At 35.7% G+C, this 22,588-nt stretch overlaps 1 pseudogene; it reads left to right on the top strand.

Moving 5' to 3' along the window:
- LOC121497675 overlaps nt 1-22,588 on the top strand; it is a 124,429-nt pseudogene that overhangs the window by 61,875 nt on the left and 39,966 nt on the right.

Below are 22,588 nucleotides of genomic sequence, written 5' to 3'. Positions count from 1 at the left end.
TTTATGACTGTATTCTATTCTATCTTGAATTGACATGAATGTGTACCTCTAGTTTGTATATACATAATAGAATATATTTATATGTGTTTGGACCAAAATCAAAATGAGATCAGCTATGGGAAAGTACTTTATGCTTTACAATACATTTAAAATATAAGATTTATTATGTATAGATTTAGGTAGACCTAAGAAGCAAGATGTTTCTTCAGCACTATTACATTGAATTATCCATTTAGAAGTACCTTATCTGTTTCTTCCCTGACATTTCCAAGTAATCATTTGATCATCTATAGTTTCCCAACCCAAATCCTTCCATAAATGGAAAACTATAAATCATAAAATATTTACCGGAGAATTTAAGATGACTGTCTCAAATCTTCTCTGGTTTTCAGATACATGTGCTAGGCAATATTTCAAAAGGCATAAATATGTATAACTGCTCTGTGAAAGTCCATGCATACATGCATACATACATATGTATATATCCATCCATCCATACATATATAAATAAATTTAGAAGACAAAATTAGGTACAGGCTTTGTACAGTGGCCAGTTTTTCAATCTTGCTAAAATATTCACTGTTGTTTTAAGAAACAAAGATGGTTTGCATTAACTTCAAAGTGTTTTAATTAGCAATCATATTTCAACATATAAAACTCACAATCATATTTTAACATATAAAATACAAATAAAAAAAATAAAAAAAATAAAAATAAAATAAAAAAAAAATAAAATACAAATAAATTCAACTGTATGCTCTTTGAGGGTAAGGACTAGGTCTTTTGTTTCTTGCATAATTTTACCACAGATCTTAGGATACTGCTAAGTCCAAAGTGGATATTTAATAAGCATTTATACTGTATGGTTAGCTAAAAAAATATGTCTCTAATATATTCCAAAAATGGGATTCTATGTTTGACTTGGAGGTGTTTGGTTACCAGTAATGATACTAAGAGATACATACTTATAGTATGAGAACACTGGCCCAGAAAAAAATTGATAAAATGTCACATCAAGCCATAAAACCACCAAGAACTACCTAACCATTTATAGCATGAACATATTGGAAAGATAGAGAATTACTTTCTCTTTCTCAAGAGACACCTGTGTTATAAAGTGATACCTGTTTATCCAGGTCATTCTTGTTTTATGTCAAACACAGCGTGCAGGATATTTGCTTTTGTCTACTACTGCCAGACTATGAGTTGTGTATGATAATGACAAATCAACTACACCAGGGGCTGAAGTAACAAGACACTTTTGTCAAGTAGATCTTATGAGTCTGGAATGTTCCAAATATTGAGCCATGAAATAATCAAGTAAACACTCTAGTTAGACTCAAGTCAGCAGATTTTTCTAAAGTGACTCTTGTGTACTTAGCCTCTTGATAAAGACTCCTGAAAAGTTTCTGTCCCTTGGGATTTGCTCTTGTTGGGGAGGACAGAATTATGAATATTTTTAAAAAGCCAACTAGATAACAAGGCAATCACATAACTCAGTAATAAAATAGATGCTACAGATTATCAGTGTTTGAGAAATACAGATAGTATGATCAGCTGTGTTCACAGACGGGTTTATGAGGGGAGCTGGCCCTGGGAAATGAGCAGAATTTTGACTTGTAGGGAGGATAGCAGAGGCTTGAGAGAGGAGGATGGCTCAGACAAATGTGTAAATATCAAGGATCTGCATCTGAGGCAGCACTGCAGTGTTTCCTGGGTTCAGCTCAAAGTCTGTTCCTGTGTTACCTAAAGGGCTTTATCTCAATTTTCTCATATGTGAAATGAAGGAAGGAATAGTGTGTGTGTGTGTGTGTGTGTGTGTGTGTGTGTGTGTGTGTGTGATTCTGATATAATTCTATTTTCAGATATTATTTTACATTTTATGGGTTCTGGATCTCTTATCTCTTTGAGAATCTTAATTAGGTATACTTTTTGTAATACTTTTGTCTTTCCCCTCCATTACCTCTGTTTCCTTTAAGTTTCTTCTATCAGTCTGTGTTTGGTTTTTCCTAGTTCTTTGTTTCTCATGTTAAAGATTTTCCTCAGATATCTGGTGAGTCTGGCTGCCTATGTTTAGAACAAAGTACTTAAAACTCATCTATTCAGTATTCAATAAATACTTATTGAATGCCTACTGTGTGTCAGGTACTGTTATAAGTACTTGGAATTCAGCAGTCAAGAATTGCTTGGGAATTCTGTGTGTGTGGTTGAAGAATAGAGAATGCCTGCCTGCCTCCTTAAATGTCAATATGTCATTTTCTGAAACCAAGCAGTCTCTTCAAAGAAGAACCTGCCTATCTTCTTCCCATCTATTCATATATATATATATATATATATATATATATATATATATATATATATTAAGGAATATTTAGTTGTTTCTATTCTCGATGTAAGGCAGGGAATTGAGATTGGGCCCTGCCACTTTTCAATAAGCAGCCTTTCAACTCATCCTAGCATATACCACCAACTCATCCTACCATCCTTTCCAGATCCTAAACATCTTCATCTTAATTTTTACAGACAAAAGACTTCCTGTTTCTGGCCTAAGAGCAGGTAGTTCTTGTCTGTATGAATAAGAGGAAGGGAACTGAGGTATGACTGCTTTTCATGTAGGTTTTCTTTTTTTTTTCTTTTAAAGATTTTTACTTATTTTATTTGAAAGGGAGAGTACACTAGCTGAGGGAGAGGCAGAGAGAGATGGAGAAGCAGGCTCCCCTGTTGAGCAGGGATCCTGATGCGGGACTCGATCCCAGGACCCCAGGATCATGACCTGAACCAAACGCAGATACTTAACCATCTGAGCCACCAGGTGCCTGCTATGTAGGTTTTCAAAACAATTTCCTAGTTCTCAGCCCATCCCTTCACCCCTCACCCTTTCCAGTCCTTGAAACCTTTTTTTTTTTAATTAATTTTTATTGGTGTTCAATTTACCAACATACAGAAAAACACCCAGTGCTCATCCCGTCAAGTGTCCACCTCAGTGCCCGTCACCCATTCCCCTCCAACACCCGCCCTCCTCCCCTTCCACCACCCCTAGTTCGTTTCCCCGAGTTAGGAGTCTTTATGTTCTGTCTCCCTTCCTGATATTTCCCAACATTTCTTTTCCCTTCCTTTATATTCCTTTTCACTATTATTCATATTCCCCAAATGAATGAGAACATACACTGTTTGTCCTTCTCCGATTGACTTATTTCACTCAGCATAATACCCTCCAGTTCCATCCACGTTGAAGCAAATGGTGGGTATTTGTCGTTTCTAATGGCTGAGTAATATTCCATTGTATACATAAACCACATCTTCTTTATCCATTCATCTTTCGATGGACACCGAGGCTCCTTCCACAGTTTGGCTATTGTGGCCATTGCTGATAGAAACATCGGGGTGCAGGTGTCCCGACGTTTCACTGCATCTGAATCTTTGGGGTAAATCCCCAACAGTGCAATTGCTGGGTCGTAGGGCAGGTCTATTTTTAACTCTTTGAGGAACCTCCACACAATTTTCCAGAGTGGCTGCACCAGTTCACATTCCCACCAACAGTGTAAGAGGGTTCCCTTTTCTCCGCATCCTCTCCAACATTTGTTGTTTCCTGCCTTGTTAATGTTCCCCATTCTCACTGGTGTGAGGTGGTATCTCATTGTGATTTTGATTTGTATTTCCCTGATGGCAAGTGATGCAGAGCATTTTCTCATGTGCTTGTTGGCCATGTCCATGTCTTCCTCTGTGAGATTTCTCTTCATGTCTTTTGCCCATTTCATGATTGGATTGTTTGTTTCTTTGGTGTTGAGTTTAATAAGTTCTTTATAGATTTTGGAAACTAGCCCTTTATCTGATATGTCATTTGCAAATATCTTCTCCCATTCTGTAGGCTGTCTTTTAGTTTTGTTGACTGTATCCTTTGCTGTGCAAAAGCTTCTTATCTTGATGAAGTCCCAATAGTTCATTTTTGCTTTTGTTTCTTTTGCCTTTGTGCATGAAACCTTAAGTCTAGAGCCAGGGGAAAAGGAATGTTGAGTAGTTAATTACATTTACTTCTTATTGATAGGTATTTTATGAGTAGCTTCCTCTGCTTTGTTGTATCAGTTAGCAAAAACATTAAAATCTTTTCTAGGATATTTTTTCTTTGTCCATGTATTTCTTTAATTTTTATTTTTTAATTTAAATTCAATTAACTAACATGTAGTATTATTAGTTTCAGAGGTCGAAGTCAATGATTCATCAGTCTTATATGACACCCAGTGCTCATTATATCCCATGCCCTCCCTGATACCCATCCAGTTACCCCACTCCCCAACCTCTTCCCTCCAGTGACCCTCAGTTCCTATGATTAAGAGCCTCTTATGATTTGTCTCCCTCTCTGATTTCATTTTATTTTCCCCTCCCTTCCCCTATGCTCCTCTGTTTTGTTTCTTAAATACCACATATGAGTGAGATCATATAATTGTCTCTCTCTGATTGACTTATTTTGCTTAGCATAATACCCTCTAGTTCTCTCCACGTCATTGCAAATGGCAAGATTTCATTTTGTTTAATGGCTGAGTAATATTCCATTGGAATACATGCCACATCTTCTTTATGTATTCATCTGTCGATGGACATCTGGTCTATCTCCATAGTTTGGCTATTGTGGACATTGCTGCTATTAACATTGGCGTGTAGGTGCCCCTTCAGATCACTTCATTTGTATCTTTGAGGTAAATACCTAGTAGTGCAGTTTACTTACTTATTTTTAATGGGGTTTCAGGAGGAAGAGGGAGAAAAACACATTTAGTTAAGCCAGAGTCTTTAAAAGGTTTGTTTTTTGACTTTCATATACTACTATTTTATGTAATTGTAGAATACTGCCATAAACACCCAGATTTGTTCCCTTCTTCTTGTGTGCATGCCTTGGGTAACTGCTCCCATACCAACACTGGACATGGCAATGTGACTTTGGCCAGTGGGCAATTGCAAATGAGAAGTTAAAGAAATATGAAACTTGCCTGTAACACTCTATCTTGTGAATAAGACTCAGCTGGTCTGCTGCAGGCTGATAGATCTTATGAAAAGATGTTCAGTCAACAGCTATCCCTAGTGAAGACCAATCACAAGCCATCTAGACTGACCCACCCAACTCACTACTTGATTGCAGATCCAGGAGTGAACACAAGTGAATTGAACTTTTCTGGCCCAGCTTATACTGCCCACTTGTAGAATCATTAACTAATTTAATGGTGCTGGTTATGCAGCTTTTAAATACCTCCTTTTAAAGCAAATATTGCTATGCCTATCTGAATATTCTTGAGGAGTCCATTTTGTCTTTGACTCCAATCTCACCTCTTTCTTCCAGAAGCAGAAGAGAAAGAAGGAAGAGAGGAGGGCATGTGAGCACGGAGTACCTTGCAGAGTTTAGTGTGTATGACCATCATTTCCAATGTGCAAGGTCTTCTGCTATTCTGTAGGAGAAATCAAGAATAAGAAACAATTTTGGCTCCCAAAGGCCTGAGAAATGTGTCTCACTAATGAGAGGCCTATATTTCTTCAAGAACTGCAAGTATCCCTTTAAAATTCACATGACCTAGGGCAGCCCCGGTGGCTCAGTGGTTTAACGTTGCCTTCAGCTCAGGGTGTGATCCTGGAGACCAGGGATCAAGTCCCATGTCCTCAGACTTCCTAAGTAGAGCCTGCTTCTCTCTCTGCCTGTGTCTCTGTGTGTGTGTGTGTGTGTGTGTGTGTGTGTGTGTGTGTCTCATGAATAAATAAATAAAATCTTTAAAAAATAAAATTCAAATGACCTAAAGATATATGGTACCTTCTTAAACTATTACCAGCTATAACAATTTACTGCTGAGCTCTGTAAAAATGGGATGGAGAATAAGTATTTCTAGGGGATAAATGAGAAGAATGAGAAAGGATGTTGGAAAAGAAAGTAAGGGGTACCAAGAGTAACCTTAGTAATCTTGCTTCTAAGTGTTCACAGTAAATAATGGTGTCTTCCTCACCAGAAGGGAGGCGAGTAAATTTCCCCTTGGCCTTTTTTGGTCAAATTAAATAAATTAATTCTCCTCATCACTATTACTGTTCAACCTTTTACTCATGAAGAAAAGCAGAGTCTCTTTCTCTTATAATCCTAATATATACCAATGACCAATACATGTTTGTAACTAAAAGAATTGCTTTTCCATCCTCTAGTGTCACAGTTTTGTCTCCTTGCACAGCATGGTGCTTCTTTTTATACATCATGCAGTAAAATCTTTGCTGAGTAACTACAATGTCCAAGGCACCCACTTTAGCAACACAGAAGCAAATACATTTTTTCAAGTTTTTATTTAAATTCCAGCTAGTTAACAGACAATGTAATATTAGTTTCAGGTGTAGGATTTAGTGATTCATCACTGACACACAACACTCAGGGCTCATCACAACAAATACCCTCCTTAACTATTCACTCATCCCCATTTCACTTATCTGCCTCTCCCCCTGCCCACCTCCCCTCCAGCAGCCATCAGATAGGAACAAATATCTTAAAACAATAACAATAAACTTGACCCCTCTCCTGAAGAGAGGAGGCACATTCTAGTTGGAGATATGGGACATTAGAAAAATACCAATAGAGGGGCTCAGTCAGTTAAGTGTCCAACTCTTGATTTCAGGTCAGGTCATGGTCTCAGGGTCATGGGATCTAGCCCTGCATCAGGCTCCATGCTCAGCGGGGAGTCTGCTTGAGATTCTCTCTCCCTCTCCCTCTGCCCTTCCCCTGGCTGACTCAAGCACTCTCTCTCTCTTCTTTCTCTCTCTCTCTCTCTCTCTCACACACACACACACACACACACAAATAAATAAATAAATAAATCTTATTTTAAAAAAAGAAAAACACTTGTAAGTACAATATGACAGAAATGGAGTGGAAATTATTATAAGGCAACAAATGAGAGGGGTCACAAGCTAAGCAAGCAGGCAGGGTGTGACAATTTTAAACCTGTATAGTGGGTAGTTAAATCTTCTGTCCATGAAGTCAGAGAGACCTAGATCCTGACCCTGTTGCTTATTAGCTATACAACCTTGCTCTAAGTACCTCAAATTCAAACAGGCTCCAAGTACCCCATCCTTGAGATAATTATTGGCATATTACCTAATTTGTTCTGTCATATTTGAGCATCTGCCAGACACCAGACTCTTGGATGCAATGGTGATTAAGACAGTGCTTCTTGTTGAATGAGAGCTGAGACAGTTATAGTCTCAGCTCTCATTCAACAAGAAGCAAGGAGTCAAAAATGTGGTTATTCTAAAAGGGAGATAGAAGAATAGAAAAAACAAATAAACATAAAAGAAAAAAGTGTTCCTGAGGCAGTGGTCTTTTAAGAGGGTAAGAAGAGTTGGAAGGCCTGCAGAGAAGGGGTGGTTGGTCATGTCTTGGAGGAAGGAACAGAATCCTGATGGCTGGAGCAGATACAGACTAGGGTGGGGCAGAAGAGGAGGCCAAATATTTTGACAGATGGTGGATTATACAGGACTGGCAAACCACAATCAGGAGGCTAGACTCTAACTTAAGCATGATTAGAGTCTATTGAAGGATTTAAAGAATATTTCATCTAAGGAAGTATTATAAGGATTACATGAGAAATTACATGTAAAATTTCTCATTTTCCTTCCTTTCTTCTTTCTTTGCTTCCTTCCTCCCTCCTTCAGTCTCTATCATTTCCTTTTTATTTTTATTTAATTTCTTTTTTTTGTTTGTTTTCAAATCAAGGGCTCTCTCTGCTTCATGGGCAGTGGTACTAAGTTACATCTCATTCACTATATAAGGAGATATGTGTTAAGAAACTTCAAGTCATAGAATAGCCTATTTCTGATTCCTTTTGTGGATGCTTAGCAAGGCATAGAGCAACCATTTCCCAGACAGTTGCCCTGGTGACCCAGTCTTTCAGTCAATTCTGATGAAAATAAGTTTAAAAATTATTTTAAAACAAACATGTAATTTTAAAGAAATATATAAGACAGCCCCTTACTTCCACCCACCTTTGAAATAGTATTCATTCTTCTCTGACAAAGGGAGGACTTGGCGGGAAAGTTTTACAAGCTCTGGCGGCATAAGCTCTTAATAAGTGGTAAAATTGTTATTTTTCAAAGGAAAGATGGAGAGAAGATTGAGAAAGGACTTGAGGTCCAGGGGAGATTGAACCAGGCTTTTCAGGGATGGTGGGATAGATGCATGAAGAAAAAATAAATGTGTTCTAGGCAGATGATATAGTGAACGAAAATGCACAGTGGACTGATCTGCATAGGACAGGCTCAGGGACTGAGATGGGTAGAGAATACAGCAAATCTTGAGAAAAAAGTGGAATTATGTTTCAGAGTGATATATAACTCTTGGGGCAAAGGGGTGCAGATAGTGGAAAAAAAGTATGTATGATTTTGATTCAACAACATTCTTCATTTTCTAAGGTTCAAAAAAATGTTTACAAAATTTTGAGTATGGGAAAGTAGCCTCATAGATACAATAAAATCACTAGATAGTGTAAATATATTTCCCCTCATATACACTGATAAAGAAAAGAACCTGTGGATACAGATGAATGTTACTGTATGCTGAACAAGCTTTCACTGGACCAAACAGAAAAAAGAAATCTGGGATTAGATCCCTTCAAATGATAATGCGTGACTGAGCTTCATAAACCAGGAAGGGAAAGAGTACATTAAGTAATTAATATACAATATTGCATTGCATCATAGAGTGCATTAATTCCTTTCATATACAAAATAAATTGATCAGCTATGTAGTGGTTTATCTATAAAGTATTAAGTCAACCTGAAAAAAACTTCATATAATCATAAAACTAAAGAATGGCACTAAGGAAAATTCAAAGCTTTTTGGAAAATCTGTTAAAAGAAAACTAGTAGTGATCTATTAACAGAAAAGTAGCTTAATAAATTAGTTTAATAGGGCAGCCTGGGGGCTCAGCGGTTCAGCGCCTGCCTTCAGCCCAGGGCATGATCCTGGAGTCTCGGGATCGAGCGTCACGTCGGGCTCCCTGCATGGAGCCTGCTTCTCCCTCTGTCTGTGTCTGCCTCTCTCTCTCCTTCTCTCTCTCTTTCTCTTTCTGTCTCTCAAGAATAAATAAATAAAGTCTTTTAAAGAATTAGTTTAATAGACTTAACAAAATCCAGCACAAAGGAAGTTCAGTGTTGGAGTGTCGTCTGCCTTTTTTTATTCTTGCTTCAAATCTAAAATCAACCTTGTTAATTTTTTTAAACATTGGAAGAATTTTTTGTAACTACATAAGTTGCCAGATAAAATGTTTCCCATATCACTGTGAAAATGCTAGAAAAAGAGCGGCTGTATCATAAATAATTTGTAACTGTCTTTGCTTATATACATTCTGATTTAGATCTTCCCCTATTTTGATAAATGTGCTGAATTTCTGTATGTGAAGTTTCAGGAGAAAGCATTTGTCTTGTACTGTTCTTAGTTTGTACATCTTGGGGAAAAAAGTCAAAAGAAAGACAACAGAGCTATTTTTAGGAGGTTTTCCTACATTTTTATTGCCTTTTAATAAAATAGATCCTTGGGTTTTGGGGAGGAGATGATAAATAGTAGGGAGTGTGAAATTTAAAAGAACATATATCTTGGCTATAAACTCCATAATATGGATACAATCCCCTTTGTCTAAATCTCTTGATTTTTCTCTGAGCAATGTATAGCCCAGTTGGGAATCATTCACACGTTTATGAAATATTTACATAGCAAAATTATGATTTAGTGGAATAGGTGATAAAGACATGAGAATCTTCTAGAATGTAAAGAGGAAAAATAGCCAGATAAATAGGACTAAAAAAAAAATCACTTTTTTAAGTTTAAAAATATCCTCTTGTATTCAGATTGAGACAGCATACAAAATGCTGAGCACATTCATCCTGATGAAATTTTGTGATTTCAAAAATAAAGAAAATAATTCTATAAGCTTTTTGAAAGAGAGAATGCACATGTGCCCACAAAAAAATAAGAATCTGAGTGTGTTGGATTTTAATGAGTCAAAAGCTAGAAGATAATGGAGCAATTTTTTCAGATATTCAGATTTCTAGTGGAAAACTTTGAATCTAGAATTTTTAAGTTTTATACAATGCATATATACATATACATGTATGTAATACTATTTTTGAAGAAGTATGTTCAAATGGTTCAAAATCAAAACAATATAAAATATATAATCTACAGAGAGAAGACTCCCACCTCTATCCTCAACCTCTCCCTTACAGATGATGACTGTATTCTTTTTTGTGCATTCTTTTATTATTTCTTTATAAATACATAAACCAATATGAATATATGTATTTCCCCTTTCTCATACAAAAGAGAACGTGCTTTAAATATTGTTCTATTTTTTTTATATACTTAACAAAAAATGTTGAAGATCTCATCACTTCAGTACCAAAATCTTTGCCATGTCATTCTCTTATCATTTCTTAGGACTGTGTTGTATGGAAACACCAGAATTCATGTGACTAGCCCCTCATGTCAGATGGTTGAGCAGGTTCCAATTTTGTAGCATTATAAACAATCCCTCAATTAATGATATCCTCTGTTTCTTAAATGTTCATATGTATCTGTAGGATTATCTCCCAATAGTTGGATTACTAGGAAAGGTTAAATGATTTGGGTAGATGAGATCCAGTTTCCTTTCTACAGGGTTGTTTCATTTTGGAATCCTAAAAACAATCTATGAGAGTACCGGTTTTCCACCAATTTTGCTAAAAGAGTATGTCAACTTTTTGGATTTTTGCCAATATAAAAATGTGAAAAATAATATCTCAATGTAAATTAAACTTGCACTTCTCATATTACCATGGACATGTTGCTTCTTTTCCTATGTTTGAGGAGCATTTATATGTTTATCTGTGAATAATCTTAACCACGTTTCTTTGGGATTGTTAGTTTTACCTCAATTTCTTAGAGCTACTTACGGATCAAGGAATTAGCCTTTGTTAATGATATGAGTTACAATCCCTCCATCCACCAACCATCACCAGTTTTTCATTCATCTTTTGAGTTCACGTATGTTTCTCATTTCATGCAGAAGTTCTTGATTTTTATCTAGTCAAAATTATCACTTTTAATGACTTTTGAATTTTTCATTATATTAAGAAAGGCTATCCCATTGCAAAGATATAATAGAACTCAGTGATTTTTTTTTTGTACCAGTTGTATGGTTTTATTTTCAAAATTTCAATCTTTGATCCATTTGGAATTTATCCTGGTGTAAGATGTACAATATTAATTTACTCCAGATGGCTTAGCTAAATTGTTCTAACATTGCTGACCAAAAGTTCACATTTTTTAATAAACAAAAACCATGGGTTAATTTTTGCTTATAACTCCAGATGGGGAAGACTTTTCTAACCATGATACAAAGTGCAATAGTCATGACAACTTGAAATTAATACCTTAGGGCACATCAAAATAGAAAATTGTATTTTTTTTCATTTTTTTCTGATAACGCTTTTATCACATATTACATACTTGTATATATTTTGTTTATTTGTAATCTTACTATCCTGTTTCATGTGTCAGTTCATGGGCAAGTGTGACAGTGTTTACCTTTTGTGGCTTATAGTATACTTCATATCTATTGAGCTAGTTTCCCCTAGTTTATGTGGCTATACTTGCATATCTTTTTTATGTGAACTTCAGAATAATTTTATTTAGTCCCAGTTGGTATCAAATTTAAGACCACATTAATTTAAACAAACAAATAGACAAAAGAACTTAGGGAATATAGACGAATTGATATTGAAACTTCCTATCTGCAATTATGATATGCTTTTCTACCAATTTGTGATTTTCTATACTTTGGGAGTGGTTTTGGTTTTTTTGTATGGGGTTTGCTAATTTAGGCCTATATGGTTTTATGTCTTTTATTTTGCTAATAAAAATTGATCTTCCATTGTATCTTTGAACTGGTTGCATTATGTTTAGATAAATTCTATTTATATAAATAGTAATTTTATATTCTACCATAGTACTGTATTATTTTATACATGTAGGACCTTGTTTTCCTACATAGTATCTTAGGTTTTCCACAAGTAACATTACAGCGATTGCAAATTGTAATAGTTTTGCCTCCTCCTTTCCAATATTTTAAACTTCTAAATTTCTTCTCTTGCCTAATTTATAGATTAATCTCTTTTCAAAAATGTTAAACTGGGGATCCCTGGGTGGCGCAGCAGTTTGGCGCCTGCCTTTGGCCCAGGGCATGATCCTGGAGACCCGGGATCGAATCCCACGTCGGGCTCCTGGTGCATGGAGCCTGCTTCTCCCTCTGCCTGTGTCTCTGCCTCTCTCTCTCTCTCTCTCTCTCTCTCTCTCTGTGTGTGTGTGTGTGTGACTATCATAAATTTAAAAAAATGTTAAACTGTAGCAGTGAGAGAGGACATTCATTTTTGTTTTACTTTGGTAAGAATGCTTATAGTATCTCCACATTCAGTATGACTTGGACTTTTAGATATATACCCATGTTACTTCAAATTGATAGAAAATCAAATTAAGAAAGTACAAATAGATTACTGTATTGTTGAAAACTTTTAACAAAAACTAATGTTTATTTTGTCAAATGCCTTCTCTGAATCTAGGTAGATTATCATATAACCTATATGAATATTGAACCAGAGGGTATATGTGTAATATCTACCCAATTTTGTATAAACCTAAAACTTCTTTAAAAAATTAAGTCTATCAAAAAAAATTAAGTCTATCAATTAAAAAATTAATTTGTTTATATATTTAAAGTAAGAGTTTCAAGATACAGTGTCAAATGAGAATGCTCAAGAAGACAAGACGAAAGATATTTAGATATAGAGAACTCATTAGCCTTTACCCTAGACAAGTCTCTACCAAATCACAAAGCTTCAGTACACATTTCCTTCTCTAGAAATTCACTATCATTTTGATCTATCCCCACTGAATCTTTGATATCTATACCATGGCATGTAATCAGTACTCTTAAATGAATAAAGACATTGAAAAACGAATAAAGGCCAGGGTCAAGGTTTATTTCTTTTTTTTTTTTTTAAGATTTTATTTATTTATTCATGAGAGACACAGAAAAGGAGAGAGGCAGAGGGAGAAGCAGGCTACCCACGAGAAACCTGATGTGGGACTCAATCCTGAGACTCCGGGATCACGCCCTGAGCCGAAGGCAGACACTCAACAGCCAAGCCACCCAGGCATCCCCCAAAGTTTATTTCATTACTAGTTTGGGGAATTTAAGAATCCCAGAAGTTAATATCATTGCTTCTTGGACAGTTTTGTTGTTTCTCGTTCTGCTCTGACTTTATAAGGTGGTTGTTGCAACTTGCCTTTACTCTACTTCTTATCTTCTCTGCCTGGATCCCTCAATTTGATCCCCTGTCCACTTACTTTCCTTGGAATCTGACTTTTTCATGCCAGTCTTGCTGAACATGAGAGTCTTGCCCCGAGTCTTCATTTTCTTTTCCTAGATCCCTGCTTTCTTCTCTCATATCAACCTGTCGGTAATCCCTTGTGTCTCACCTGTCATAGATTCCTCTAATGTCATATTAACATATCAACCAATCAAGGCATCTGTTTCAGGCACATCTTTTCTATTTCCTCAGATTCACCTGGCTTGCCAAGAGTGGCTGATTGATTCCTACTAAGTTCAGAGGGCTCCACTGCTGGAGGTCTATCCACCCAGTCTAGAGATCCTTCCATCACTTGTGAATTCACAGGAAATGCTACACAGCATAACTTTTTGAGAAGCTGCCAAAGCAACTAGGATGAGAAGACCAGAAGCATGGGGGATTTACCACACCAGGGAGAAAATTTCAACCAATATGAAACAGAAGAAGGAGCTTAGACGATAAATTCTCTTTTCTCTCCAAAGGACTGCTCCAAAGCATAGATTTCCCTATAACCTGCACTTGGAGCAGTCTTGCATAGAAATTCCTGCTGAGATACTGTTTGGATATCTTCACAGTTCACAAGAAAGCATGGCCAGAGTGGTAATACATGTCTCTCTTTGCTTCACTTCCTTTTATTCCTCACTCTTACTTCCCCTGAGTTTTTACCTTTTAATAACAGCTTTGGTACTTGATACTTGTTATGGACAGAATGTTTTTTCATAACTACCAATGTGATGGTACTTGGAGATGGGGCCTTTGAATGGTAATCAGGGTCATGAAGATGGAGCCTTCACCATAGGATTAGTTCCTTTTTATAAAGAGATATCAGAGAGGACACAGTGATAAAGCAGCCATCGACAAGATAGAAGAGTCTTCACCAGAATCTGGCACCCTAATCTTAGACTTCCAGGCTCCAGAACTATGAGAAACTAAATTTTTGTTGTTTAAACTACCCAATATGTGGTATTTTATTAAGGCTGTCTAAGCTGACTAATACAATACTTAAAAATTTTTTAATTTTTTTATTTATTTATGATAGTCACAGAGAGAGAGAGAGAGAGAGAGAGAGAGAGAGAGGCAGAGACACAGGCAGATGGAGAAGCAGGCTCCATGCACTGGGAGCCCGACATGGGATTCGATTCCAGATCTCCAGGATCGCGCCCTGGGCCAAAGGCAGGCGCTAAACCGCTGCACCACCCAGGGATTCCCTAATACAATACTTAAATGAAGCTCTATCTTCTAGGGAGACTGAGCTAAAACAGCACTCATCACTTTGTGAATATAAGATGCACATATTACCTACTGCCTATTTGCCTGAGCCTTGGTCCATGCTTGTGGTGTTCTGCTCTGTTCATAGAGCTCCTTCATTTCCATTCCTTAAGGGGCTATCTTGCATATTACAGCATGTGGTAGCATGTGAATCTAGTCTCTGAAACCTAGCTCTTGGGGTTTAATTCAGTTGAGGATACCCTTGCCAATTCTGCAAACCAGCAAGATAAAAACTGGTAAAAATCTTGAAAAAAAAGCTCTATTGACTCACACTCAGAGTCTCCACCACTTACCAGTATGTCTGACCTACACAAAGAATAATTTATGAAAGGAAGCACTTGTTTCTTATTTGTATGTCTCTTGCCCTTTGATTCTGACTAGCACCCCTGAAGCCAGACCTTACACCTTACTCTGTCCTGGGAGTAAACACTACTAACTATTACCACCATACTCCTTATGTGGGTATTGATCACAAACTTCCTTTTCCATAGCCTTGGTGGTACACTGCAGAAGTTTTGCCTATTTAGCATAACAGGCTATTAAGTGGGATTCTTTCTGTCTCAGTTTTGGTGTAAATCGTCAAATCTGAGAATAATGTGGCCCAAGTTCTAAAGCAAAGTCTAAGCCATATATGCTGCACTTGAAAGAATTACCCTAGTTCCTCCAGCCTTTGCCCCTTCATCAACTTTGGAGTGCAGAATTTTGAGGCCAAAAATCCTGAAAATATGAAGTGTCTTGGAGAAGTGTGTCAGTATTCTAAGCTCTAAGGAGGGAATTCAAGGGACAGAGAAGATTTTAAGACCAACACTCTGATCTTGACTGGTATAGGACTCTCACGAGGAGAAATGTGATGATGAGAATCTGGTTGAAGGAATGCCTCAGAGAAAGTATAGCATTGGGAAGTAACTGCATACCAACAACAATGGGACAAAGACATTTATGGAGCAGATGTAAATTTTGCAGCAATAAACTAGCCTGGGGGGATCCCTGGGTGGCGCAGTGGTTTGGCGCCTGCCTTTGGCCCAGGGCGTGATCCTGGAGACCCGGGATCGAATCCCACGTCGGGCTCCCGGTGCATGGAGCCTGCTTCTCCCTCTGCTGTGTCTCTGCCCCTCTCTCTCTCTCTCTCTCTCTCTCTGTGACTATCAAAAATAAAATAAAATAAAATAAAATAAAATAAAATAAAATAAAATAAAATAAAATAAAATAAAATAAATAATTAAAAAAAAAAACTAGCCTGGGGATGCACTTAGCAATATTCCATTCAAGGAAATCACTTTGGAAGACCAATTTGATCTAAATGAATGGGCCACAGGAAACCGAATGGAGGAATGGAATCTCATAAATAGCTAGCCAGAGAGGGCACATCAGTCAGTTTTAGATATTCTCTTGCAGCAAGGGCCACCTATGCCTGATCACATCTTTATGAAGACAAATTAGCAAGTGGGGAAGCAAGTGGACGAAGAAGAGGACAACCCCTCTCACCCACTGAAATATTACCAATTTGAGTTAGACCCAAGCTGCTGGAAAGTAGAAATTAAGCTGGTTAGGAATTTAGAGTTTTGATATTACTTTGTACTGGACCAGTCTACCTATTTTTGAAGAGTGCTCAGACGTTAAATAATCAAGTTTGAGAGTCATAACAGGTATATTTTAAAAATAAGTTGTGAAACTGAAAGAACAATGGGTGAAAATGAAGTGGGTTATTGGTTACCCTTCCAAAATCTAATTTGTTCAATAAATCAACAAGAAATACACTTTATTCAATCCTTTTGTATATCTACATTTTAGTGAAACTGGAACAAGACTTCTCAGTATTTAGTGACGACCCTATTGATATTTTGTACAGATTAAGTAATTTACAAGGATTGGCTCATCGTGTTATTATAGAACTTTTAGCATTCTGCATTCTTGTGCATTAAAGACCAGTCAAGATCCCCAGTAATTTTGACGAGTGTTTCCTTAAATGATACCCCCACAAATTGAGAGATACCAACTCAGGGTAAATGAGGTAAAGTTCACAACATGGGTATCTTCAAATGACATAGTAAATCCCCAGTAAGGTATAGCGAAAGCTGAACCATAGATGGAAAACTCTACATTCCCTTTCCAGTTAAGATTTTAAACATTTAATAATTTATATCTCAGTAGCAATAAAAGAAGAATCCGTTGAATCTGATCAGTTCCCTGGGGATGCACTATAGCCCTTGAAATGGAACCTAAAATCCAAATTTGACTGTAGAAAAAATTCTATGTTAGAAAATTTATGAAGTAGAATCTAGAATAAATTCCATGTTGGAAAATTTATGGCTCTGCCTCAAGGCCCAAACATAATACACTACAAAAGTTTATGATCCCAAAATGTTATCTGCAATAACATGGTGAAAATGAAATCCAAAGATAGTTATAAACTGTGCATACTAGCAAGTTCTGTTTTATGAAAAAATTATATTTGTTACAGATACTACCAAAGAATTTCAAACCTACAAATAGGAAGTAGTGTCTAAAATATAGCTCTATATGACATTTAAGGATTTATGATGAGATTTCTGGCAACTGGGACCTGCAAAAATATTATGGTCAAAAAATGGGATTAAAATATAAGAATTAATTAAGAAAATGAAAATAAAATATTCCACACTGTGTCAAGAATGTTGATGTTTCAACAAGCCAACACACACACACACACACACACACACACACACATATACATACATACAACTAAAGGAAGAGAGCACAGAGGAAGAAGAATGGATGAAAGTAAAGGAAAAGAAAGAGAAAAACGATGGGGGGGGGGGTGTTTGATAAATGGAAGCAGAGGGAGGTAGAACCAGTAACTATACATCAAAGAATTAGTTACCTCTCTCCCAAGAATTTGAGGGATGACCTGTCATCAGTTATCAAGCAATGAGAGTTTGAAAGTAAAGAGGAAGATAAGCATTGGCTATATTGAAAATTAAAATGGAGACAGCCTGAAGGGAAGTAAAACCATAGATACAAGCATTCTATGCAAAAAGTTCTTAAACCAAATCACTCAAATGTAGATAGACATTCAAAGGTAGACATTGCAAAGTACACTTTAGCCTCCAACATTTCCTCAAAACAGTAGGTTTATGATGGTTACTAGAAAAAACGAGTAGATATAACAGAAGTATAAAATAAGTGGACCAAGGAAAATAGTTCTGTAAATTGGAGCTTTATCTATAATAAACACACTATGGTTGAATGTATAGAGACTTATTTTACAAAGTAGAGACGTGAATTAATTAAACTGAATGCAACATTTAAAACAATATTACACAAATAATATAAAAATAAAAAATCTTAATAAAGTGTTCCTTTAAAAGTACCCATGGTTTATTACTTGGAAGAAGAGCATAAGGAGACACCCTTCATTATACTTAGCGTACTCTTGTCCCATTACAAAAAAAAAAAAAAAAAAACTCTGGAAAAATAACAATGAAAACATGATTTTCCATTAAAATTTTAAATAATGAAATGGGCCACCACTTTCATTCCAAAATTGAGAGTGTAAGAATTTAGCCAGACTAGTTGAACCAAAAATGAAGAAGGGTTGCAAATATAAGTCAATTGTTGTTTTTTTCTTGTTCCCTGTTGACTACTTAGACATGACCCCTAGATTTTATTCATTTACCAGCAGTAAATTACTGCATCATATGACAATTCTATTTTTAATGTTTTAAGAAACCTCCACACTACTTCAATAATTTTATTAAATGTTAACAATGGGGGAAAAAGAATTGCTAATGCTAATTAAGCACTTAAAAACATTCAGCAGAATTCTAAGCACCTTACATGTACTAATGTATTTAATACTCAAGTGGCTCCTATGAGATTGATACTATTAATCACACTTGACAAATGAAAGTTGAGAAACCTCAGCTACCAAGATATTAAAATAACTTGTCCAAGGGTATGCAGCTCGAAGAAGGAAGAAGAGCCAACTTTTAAACCTATGTAACTCTTCACTCCCAACGCAAAAAACTGGTGATGTGCTTGTGTGTCTAGTCAAATGAGACATACATTTAATAAATGCCTCTTTAATTCATAAGAATGAGCTTAGAAACTTGGCTTGGGAAAAATCATTAGGAAATGAAAACCCTCAGAGGATGAAGAGTACTGGCTTGGAGAAGAGAGATGCAATGTATAGAATAAACGGAAGGCTCCCAGGGTGTGTGGGAGATTGTGGTAATGTCACTTCTCATCAGATATATAAGGTCTGACGCTTCCTTGCTTCTGACCAGGAGGTACAACAGAAAGAAAAATAGTATCAAAAATGGAAAATACATTTTTGGGAAGATAGATGGTTATTTGGAGGCATAATATTATAATATATATTATACATATAATATATATGTCTATATATATAGACAAATCTGGGTCAGCTAAAAAAAATAAAAGTTAAAAAATATTCTAAAATTTCTTATTAGAAATAAAATTTTTGAGAACAAAAAGCCCATCCTAAAGCATTATCTCTGTACTATGCTTTTATGCAGTTGTGGCACATACAAGCCATTTGTTGGCCTCCAATATTTTAAAATCTCTGATAAATTTGAAATTACTAAAGAGGATAGCAATCATTTCTTTCTTATTTTACAATTCTGTAAATTGCTCCCTAATTCATCTTATGAAATTGTACTGATAGAAAAATCAATTCCGTCTACAATCTTATTAAATTAAAACCTTTGAATTCTTTCTGTTGACTCTTCAGTTTTCAAATTTTACCAAATGTAACATTTGTTTATATTTTATGCCTTAAATATAGATATTAGTTTGCCTATGAATATTTTAAAGGTGCACTAGAGAAGAAATCTACACAACCCAAAATTGTTAACCGCCAGAAAAAATAAGTAGGTAAAACACTAGGTTGATCAACCAATATTTTGTTGACCATTTGCTAACTGGACAATTTTATGAATAGTTATTGAACATTTTCTATATGCTAGATATAGAATGGCACACAAGATTATGGAAGGCACGGTGGCTCATGCTTGCCAGGAGAGGTCTACAGTAAGCACACAGTCATCGTAGCAGCAGGTATATGGCAAATACCACAGAAATGGTGTAAAACAAGGCAGAATGAGAGAGGAAGTCATTTGTGCTAGAAGACAAAAATAAATGAAGGCAATCTGGGGCAAAGGGAAAAAACTAAGAAATGGAAAAGGCGGAAGAGTAATTTTTCCAGATTCGCTGAACTACAGATTATTATTTGGAGAAAATAGAAGTGTAAAGAAAAATGTAAGCTGAATCAAGGCAATAAGGGACTCAAAGGCCAGTCTAGAGCTATTTATTATTAGATAGATAAAACATCTGCTTGACTGAACTTTCTATCCAAATAGTTGGCATTATCCCAGCATTTGACTTGGAGTTTTAAGATTTAAAAAAAAAAAAAAGAAAACATAACCCTTTCGGTGAAGGTCAAGGAGTATCTGAATTTGACGTTGGAATTGTTCTTTCCCCAAGGGGAGAAGTCTTACTACTATTCCTTGAGGCTTAAAAAGAGGCCACAATTAAGAAAGTGAATTTTTTAAAAGTCAAAAAATCAGAAGCCCTATAGCATAAAATGGGTCCACTCCAATTCTAATTTATACAATTTTATGGACAGTAATATTTTAATGGCCTATAAAGTGCTATAGTACCCTCACCCACAAACATCCGAGATGCAGTATCATTGCATTGGCTCTTTCTAAATCCGTATTTTAAATGGTAACTGCACCTTGATGTCCACTGAACTTCCTCTGTGGTTCAAGAATCTTTATTTATTAGTGTACGCACTTAAATCTGTAAGCTGGAAAGTCGTGGGTTCGATCATAAATTTAGGAGCCATGAATTTGTAGGCAGTCTAAGAGTTCAATCATAAATTTGGGAGTCATGAATTTGGCATTGGTTTCAGTCTTACCAAAATGTATCTTCCGAACTCTAATCCAGTGACATCATTGTGGCCTTCAAACCTTAATCCCTGAGCAGGCGTGACTCCAACTATAAACACTACGAGTTTTTCACATTTTTCAACTGTAAACCGCACCTAACCAAGAGTTTGGTTACAACTTTTAGTGTATATAAACTCAGATTTTAATTCTTATAAAACAAAAATAAAAATTCTTCAAGCATTTTTTTTTTTTTAGGTACTTTAGTATTTTTCTCTTTCTTGAGTGGGTCATGAGTTAAGGACAATCTGTCACCATAACTTCGAACTACTTGATCTTGGTATGCTTTTTTGGTCTAGTTTTAATGTCTCTAAAACCCAATTTCTCTTGTCTTCTTTAAAATGGACTAATCTCCAATCATCATGGAAATCAGTCAAGTAAATGAAAAATCGTAAATTACATGGGGACTACTAATTCACTCAGTTTATTTGAAAACAAATGCCTGGGGCTTCAAAGAGAGGCAACTGCCTCAGCTCCAATTCATCGTACACATCGACCAATTTAACTTGCCAAGGAAATGATAGATGATTTAACAAAGTGAGTGGTCATTGTGACATTCTATTCCATCCACAGACGTGTTGGGGGTGGGAATGAGGTGGGTGTCAGGGAAGGATAGAAAAAGTCTGGAGCATTAATTCTAAATCATGGTTTTTATGAAACACTCAAGTTAGTTGCATTTTACCCCCTAAGGAAGTATCATAAAACAACCCCAACATTTTCAAAGTTGAAAGCTTTCAATTCAATTCTCTTTTAATTATACATACTACAAAGCACTTTAAGGAAGCTGCAAATCCCCAAGGGCTATGAAATATAAAATTAGATATGTGCCAATCAGAAAATAATTGAAATTCCCTTATAGTTTGTTACATTATGAAAACAAAAACCCTAAGTTTTCAATAATAACAACAACAAAATGAATTCAAGACATAAGTGACATTTATCTTACAGGCATATTGTGGTTTCTAGGTGTAAATTACATTAATCATATCTATGTCATGATATATTATGATGTGAGAGGTAGATATTATTGTTCCATTTATCAAAAAAAGAAAACAGAAGATGGGAAAGATCTAATGATATATTCAAGGCCACACAGCCAAGAAATAGAAGAAAACAGATATCCGTAATTAATACAACTTTCCACTATAATTCAATAATTATTAAAATGGAAGTGAGGAAAAGTGTAGGAAAAAGAGGTATAAAATATTTTATAGACTCTAAGATAATATTCATTAATTTATTCATTTAAAAATAATTTCATATGTTAATCTGCCCCACACCTTCTTATGGAACTAGTGAATAAGGTAAGATAAAAAATAAAATATAGTTGACAAACATAAAATTTTTAGAGTGGCCACTAGTTAGATGAAACTAGTATTTTCACATGATTTTGCCTTCATACCATGTATAAAGTTGCTGAATTCTTCTCTCCTTGCCACCTTTTAAAAGTTTTTCAGAAGTACCTGGGATGAGAACTTCAAAACAAAATTCTATCTTGACAAAGTTTAGTTATGAGGGAATTCTCTACCAATTCTTACCTCAATATCAGGTGATTTATTCAAAATATACCAATGTATTATTGGGCCAGATTACTTTTTAAAAAATTTAAAAATTGATAATAGCAGAATCTCTATTTTTTTTGTCTCAAATTTTGGATGGATATAGTATAGATTGGCAAGTGTAGACCTTGCCTAAGGGGTAATTTGGAAAATATTCCTGAATTCTTGTATTGATGTACAGGAAGTAGAAAGCAAATGTCAAATATAAATGTAAAACAGGACAGAATAAACTATTACAGCAGACCACGAAAGTGGCTCAGTTCAAACGGTCTTGTCTGGGAATTTTGTGCTATCCAGATGGGTCAATTTGATACATGCACTTATATACATCCTACAAGAGTCAACTAAAGTCTCTTATAACTGGAATGTATCACAAGCTGACAGCTTATGAAATACCAAAGTATTGAAATACAAGCA

This window comes from Vulpes lagopus, chromosome 8, assembly GCF_018345385.1.
Source record: "Vulpes lagopus strain Blue_001 chromosome 8, ASM1834538v1, whole genome shotgun sequence".
Taxonomy (NCBI): Eukaryota; Metazoa; Chordata; class Mammalia; order Carnivora; family Canidae; genus Vulpes; species Vulpes lagopus.
The sequence above is the reverse complement of the archived record's forward strand: the minus strand, read 5'-3'. Positions and strand labels throughout refer to the sequence as shown.